The sequence below is a fragment of the Triticum urartu genome, chromosome 5 (assembly GCF_003073215.2).
Source record: "Triticum urartu cultivar G1812 chromosome 5, Tu2.1, whole genome shotgun sequence".
Classification (NCBI taxonomy): domain Eukaryota; kingdom Viridiplantae; phylum Streptophyta; class Magnoliopsida; order Poales; family Poaceae; genus Triticum; species Triticum urartu.
Genome location: NC_053026.1, coordinates 268311307 through 268318617, shown reverse-complemented (window position 1 = coordinate 268318617; position 7311 = coordinate 268311307).

Below are 7311 nucleotides of genomic sequence, written 5' to 3'. Positions count from 1 at the left end.
GCCACAGGCAGGCATGTCTGGGGACCCCCATTCCCAGAACGCTGACAGTAGCCCCCAGGCCCAAGGCGCACTCGGGCTTGGCTTCGAGGAGAAGCCAAAGGTCAAGCACGGAGCACCGCAGGCCCCAAAAGCCTGCGGCCTCGGTTGACGTGGGGCGGTTGATTAGACGTGGGCGTCTCCGCTTCCCCACGCTGCCTTGGAATCCGCCTGGCTATGCGGCCCCCACAATCTACACAGTTATTCTTTCACCACCCATGCCTTGCTTCCCCAGTCCATTCGCTTCCTCGAGACTCTGATCCTCCTCTCCAATCTGACCTGCACTTCGCCTGCTTCATCGCCATGGCGCCGAAACAAGAAGACAATGGGAAGAAGCCTCTGTCTTCGCCAAGTGCGCCTCCAGCCGCCGAGCCTGTAGACGGCCTATCCTTGGTGCTCAACGACGAGGACATGGACAAGGTGCGTCCCATGCTCGCCACCAGTTTCAACGAGTGGGGGGATACGGTGGCTTGGCCTGCGTCACGCGCTTGCACTGCTCAGGCGGCCAACGAGGTCCCAATCTTCATCGATGCCCTTTGGGCAGGCCTGATTCCCCCTTTCTCCGCCTTCTTCAATGTGATGCTTGAACATTACCAGATCCATGTGCTGCATCTCGACCCCCAATCCGTGACTCTCCTTGTCGTCTTCGCCTTCGTGTAGGAAGCCATGGTGGGCATCGCTCCTTCTGTGGCCCTCCTCCGCCATTTCTTTTCATTGCATCTGACTGATCCCCGGCAAAGCTCGGGGTGCGTGAGCTTCTAGGCCATGGCCACGACGGCGGGCACGGGGATCGACTTCGAGCTTCCCCCTCCACGAGCGAGTTTCGGACACAGTGGGTATTTGTCGACGTCGGCATGCTCAGCCCTCTACTCCACGCCCCATCAGCGCCTACCGTTTCCCACTACGGCGGGGGCCACGAGAGGCTCGCGAGCCCCCGTCTTGTCCCCGTCTGGTTCAGGCTAAGGATCCTGAAGGATCGCGGCGTGACCGCTCCGATGGTGATGTAGGAGTTCATCAAGCACCGGGTTGCTCCGCTTCAGTACTATTCTCGCCCAATGTGGACCTTGCTCATAAGTCAGGACCATATGAGGTTTCAGGAGTCCGGGCTCCCCCTTGGGACGTGGCAAACGGTGCTCAAGGTCCTAATAGGTGTCCCTTCGCCGGACGACTTGCCTGGGAAGAACTGTCTGCTGTACCGCTGCAAGAACAAGGCTGAGTTCGCAGGGAGCATGCCTCCCTTCGACGAGTGGGGGCTGCGTCTGGACAGCCTAGTGGGGTCCCGCGAGAACCCTGTCAGCATGGTTCCCCTCTTCGTTGCTGGCACCGAGCTTGTCCCGAATGTGGGTGCAGGGGGACGAGCGCCGCCAGAGGCTGGCGGCACGAGTGCTGATGTGCGGACGCCGCTTAGGGCTCCTGGGGCGTCGTCCTCAGGATACCGTGATTCTGGGACGTCGGTCGCTGAGACGTTGCAGCACGAGGCTCTCGAGGCTGAAACTCCGGAGACCTTGGGAAGTCGCGGTGAGACGGCGCTCGACTGTTCTCCGCAGCCAGGCACCCCTGAAGTTGTTCTCTCGAGCACTTCTCTGGCTGCACCCCGTACTGGCCGCCATGTTCAACGCTTCGGTGTGCTTTGCGTGGACTTCGAGGAGCTCCGCAAGAGGAAAGGATCTCTGAGCGGAAGCGGTATCTTTGGGCCGTTGAAGCGATGAAAGTACATCGCCGTCGACGAGTAAGTACTGCACCTCATGATTTCTTGATTGCTGCTTTCCTTCCTAAAGCTGGCTCTTCGGGACCCCTTCTGCTAGGCCCGTTGAGTCCCCCGATAAGCAACCCCCACCTTCTTCGGCACCCCCGTCGGCCTTGAGCATCCCGAGCCTGCATGCCGTGCCGGTCGACGGGGTGCACTTGCCTTCATGGCATTTTGAATCTGCGGCTCCGCCGACCTTCCTCCACGGCCTGGCTTGGAGCTTGGCGAGTGTTCATCGGACTCCTCCTCTGGTCATGGGCAGCAGCTGGTTGGCTTCGGCCTTCAGCTCCTCCTCAAGCAGTGGGCCCTGACTGGCCGGGGCCCCTTGCGAGGACGGGCTGGCACCTAGAGCGACACTAACCCACAATCCCCTGCTAAGAGGGGGTGCGCCGCTCCACGTCCCACCTGCAGCCCTCGTGGCAGAGGATGAGGTGGGCCATGCATTGGAGTTCGAGCGTGGGCGGAGCATCGTTCGTCATGAGCACTTCCAAGAGGCGATGGGCGCGAAGATCCGACTTGCTGAAGAACTCGCTGGTGTCGACGCGTGCCTCGAGGCCGAGGGTGTTCGGCTAGCGGAGGAGTGGCACAAGCTGAAGGTGGCCATCAACCTCGGGCGCCACCAGCATGAGCTGGACAACAGGAAGGTCGAGGCTTCCCTTGCGGCCTCCCGTGAGGCCTGCTCCTGAGCTCTAGAGGAGGCTCGGGAAGCTGACCGTCGTTGTGAGGCCGCAGAGGAACGTGAGTGGGAGCTCCAAGCCTAGAGCGCTATCTTGGATCAGCAGGTGGAGGCGCGCAGGGCTGCTCTTGCGTCGTTGAGGGGGTTGCCTACCGAGGAGGAAGAGATCCGGAAGCGCGAGGAGCTGCTGGCGCTGGATGCCGTGGAGCGCAGCCTTGAACTTGAACGGCTGGAGACGAGGGAGCGCCAGGTTGCTTAGGCGGAGGATGACATCGGCGCGCGCGAGGTCAGGGCCCAGGAATGGGTCGACCGCTGTGTGGCCGAGGCTCGCGTGGATCTCGAGAGCAGGCACAACCTGAAGCTGAAGCTCGTGGAAGGTGGGGCCGCTGGTAAGACTGCTGCCCTCAAGTCCCAGCTGGTCGAGGTGGAGCGGCGCGAGGAGGCCACCGCATCGGCCATGGCCTCGGTGCAGGCTGAGCTAGTTTCATCCCGCGTCAAGCTGCTCTCTCTTCGGCAGCGGGCCACCAACGCCGACTCCGTCGCGAGGCAGAACAGGGACGAAGTGTTGAGCGGCGGACATTGGAGCATGTGCATGCCCCCATGCTTGAGGACCTGAGGAACAGGGCCAACACCGCCCTGGGCCATATCTGCGATGAGAATGCTCCTCATCCCCATGCAAACGACTACGCCAGCCACCTCCGCTTCTTTAGGGATGTGGTGATGCACCTGCAGAACTGTTCCAAGAGGGCTCGGCAACTTGTTGAGGAGAGGAGTTGCAGTCTGCTCGGTCGCGCGTTCTCCCGCGTCTTTAGCCACCTCAGGAACATCGACCCCAACTTAGATTTTGACGCCACCATTGCTGCCGTACCGAAAGCCATCCGGGGCGATCTGGCGCGATGGGTTGAGGACAATGTGGATGCGCTAGTCAGGGCCTTCGCTTCTGACGACGACGGGGTAGTGGTCGTGGCAGACAAAGGCGTCGTGGTTGACGATGGCGACGCCAGTGCCGGCGAAGGTGGAGGTGACGCCGATGATGGCAACAACGACGCCAGCGGTGCATCAGAAGATCGTATGGGAGACACGGCGAGCGACATATCTGGTTGATTCCTCCTTCCCCTGTTGTTTACACTGGAAAAACTTGGGCGTGGCCTTGGAAGACTGTAAGAGCATTTTGAGAGGGGGAGCCCCTCATGTAAACAATCTTAGCTTCTATCCTTCCGTGCTAAACTGAGTACGCGTCTTCATGAGCTTACGCATGCCAGGGCAAGGTTGGTGTTACGGTTTACCTTAGCTTGGACGAGCCCAAAACCGGCCCGAGAGATTGCGGGTTTTTGAGGAGCTCCTGATGAGTTCATCGACACACCCGAGGGGGCCACGTGATAAGCAAGCGCCAGCCACGGTTTGGCATGTGCGTGGCTCGTGTGCTTCATGCCCAGCACGGCTCGTGAGGGGCCCGCGAGGGGGGAGCGACTGGCGCGAACTCCGAAATAAGGCAAGAACAAGACTGTGAGAAATAGCTCAAATGAGAAAAGGCATCCCCCCCCGCGCATCAAATAAAATTCAACTTCAACTAAATCCAAATCCAGAAGGCGGGGTTACAGAAAAGAGATCCAAAGCAAATGGCCGCATCCGGCGCCTAGTCTAGTCTTCAACGTCTTCTCACCAGCGCGGAGCTAAGTGCTGCCACTGGGCGTGGGAGGGAGCCCCCGAGGCCCGAGGGCGGCTCTCCTGAGGCTCCGGGGCGTGTACAGCCCCACTCATTATTATGTGAGAGTGTCACGGGCGGCGATCTTCACGGGCGTGAGCCTTACTTCGTATCGCCTGACAAGGGCCCCGCCTTGCGCCACCCCTACCACCGCTGGGATGATCGGAAACCAGGACAGCCCAACGAGGGCAGAGGGGACCCCAGCGGCGCCCTCGGCGACCACGGGTCCTCTGCCAGGGGAAAGGTTGCCGTCGCCACCCCGGCAGAGGGCCTACCTGTAGGCGTTGCCTAGCTCCGTGCGACACGGGGAGGGGCCTTGCTCTTGGCGCCGTCCATGCAGCCCCCAGCGGGTCTCTCCTGTCGGGGCGGGCATCGCCTTGCCGGAACCATCATTTGGCGTTGTGACCTGGTTCATCTGTGACTCATGGTTAGCATAAGCTTGCCCCTGAGGGATTAATGGTACCCTGTAACTGTCGTCGACGGCACGACCGGCGGGGCTCTCTGGCGGCTCCTGGAAGGCTTCAGCTCCTAACGCCTCCTACTCCCATCCTGGCCCGAGGAACGAGCCGGGGTCGTCCTCCGGCATGTACCCCTGGTCCATCATGCAGGGCACATAGGCTTCCGGGTCTATCACCCCAAACACCTCACTGTAGTGCCCCACGCTCCATGTCGCTCGGCCCAGGACTGCGTCCTGAGGATGATAGCGCGATGCCTCACTGGGGCCATGGGGGGCAACACTCGTGCCCATTCTAATCGGAGGTGGCGTGGGGGCAATGGGGCCCCAGCGCTGTTGGCCGTCCTGGTATCCATGAAGCCCCCAGGCACACCCGAGGGCGCGTGGTTGTGGCGAGGCCCGTCGTGAGGTCAAGGAGCGGCCCGGGAAGGGAGCAGATAGCAGAAAGACGACGCTCCTAATGCCGCCGTATCCAACAGCTCAGCGACATTTTCCAGCAGTGCGTCGCGGCCGCTCTCCATCAGCCGGCACCGCAGCAACTCCCGCGCCACCGTGAGCGTGGCCCTCATGTTTGCCTGCTCCCGCCGAGTGTGTGGTGCCATTGCCGTGGCGTGGCTTGCGGCCCATGCAGTGGCTTGCGCTTGTCGTGGAGTAAGGGTGGATGACGCCTAGCCGCGCCGCCTGTGCCCCGGAGCATTAGGCGGCGCTCGCGCCTCCTGGAGCGTGGGGTTGAGGTCTTCATGGGCAGGTGGAGCCGCCCGGACTGGCCAGGCTGCCCAGCGGTCGAAGTCGGCCCTTGGGTCACCGGACATCGGGGCCGTGGAGCGTCGGCGGGTCGATTGGCGGGGAGGAGACTCCGGCACACCCCTACCTGGCATGCCAAATGTCGGATCACGGGTTCTGGCAAAACCCTCGAGGTTCAAACACTAGGGTGCACATGAAGGTTTTCTCCCTATCGATCCACGCCCTAGCTTGCTAAGATCTCGCGGATGAACTCAACGAACTCACAAGACAAAGACATAAGATTTATACTGGTTCGGGCCACCATTGTGGTGTAACACCCTACTCCAGTGTGGTGGTGGTGGATTGCCTCTTGGGCTGATGATGAACAGTACAAGGGGAAGAACAACCTCCTGAGGTTGAGGTGTTCTTGTGCTTGGTGCACTCATGTGGTTGGGGATGATCTTGATGATCCGTCCTTTTCTCAGTCCCCTTATCAGTCCTCTCTACTGTGGTGGCTAATTCTACTTATATAGGCCCTGGTCCTCTCCCCAAATATTGAGCGAGAAGGGAGCCAACAACGTCGAATTTGAAAGGGGACGACTAGTGCAGCTTATCCTGACAAAAGTGGTCTTTGCCTGCAAAAGGCTCTGGTGGTGACGCTGTCTTGGGCTCCACGGTGACCTCCGTCTTACCGTCCTGCTGGTCTTGGTCTCGTTGCACCGATATGGAAACCTTTCCTTGATGCCTCGGTACTCCGCGCTTGCGCTTTCCCCCTTGGCACCAAAGAGGAAGCAAGGACACTGCGCGCTGGCGCCCGCCTGGTCTCGATCATAATGGCTCACGTCATGAGGATCTCGCGAGGTTTGCCTTGCATTGATCTCTCCGCCCCTCGTGAGCCTGCCTGGCGTGGCTGCTCCTGAGAAGGTCTTGCGTCGTCCGCCTCGCAAGGCTTGGCCCCTCGTGAGGGTCTTGAATACCTCGTCGATGAAGATGGGTCATACAGACCTGCTAGCTCACCCACGCCATGGGCCGCAGGCAGGCAAGTCTGGGGACCCCCGTTCCCAGAACGCTGACAGCGAGGGCGAAGAGAGGGAGAGGGAGAGGGCGATGTATTCAAAACCCTCTCCTTGTCTTGCGAACCACCGTGAGCGTGGGCGAGGGAGAGGCGTTGTAAGCAAGCTTCTCCTCATTCGGCGAGTTGACGGGACACATCAAAGCAGTACTAGTACTAGTGCATATTGCATCCTTTCCAGTTAATATGGCTTAATTTGAAACAAAAAAATACATTGATGGTCAACGTATGTAACAATACGCTCTTTACGGTCACTTTATATAGTTATGCGGTAAGTATACGATCACTAGCTCATAGTAGATCACCGTATTGCACCCTACTGACCGGCCACATGGTCGACGTGGCACTTTCTTGACTGGTTAAATTGTCACCTGGTTTCTGGGTCCCACCTCAGTTGGCAGAGCAAAGAAATCAGCTAAAAACAAAGGGTGTAGTACATCTACACTTCCAATGCGTTTATCCTTTAATCAAGATCGATATTGATTGACTAATGCACCAACTTGTGCTCTAGGTATAGGCTACATGTCTATCCTTAATTGCACCATGCATCGACCTTCATTTAATCTTCTTCTCTCAATGGTCGCATGCACACATAAGTCTGCTACATTTGGGCGTTAATTATGCCCTGGTCCATGTGTAATCTCTAAATGTACAGTCTTTCACGGATGTAGGGAGTAGGTTGAGCACTTGAGCGTGAGCGTGTGTTGTGTCGTGTGCTGTGTGTCGCATGGGTGCTTGAGTGTTGCGTGCATCCATGTGTACGTGTGAGTGTTGCATGTTGCATGCATGCATGCATGGGGCTTACTCCCTCCCATTGACATGTTCATATTTCAAGCTTCCTCTGTTCCCTCCATATGGTGATACTCCCTCTATTCCCAAACACGGAGTAAAATCCTCC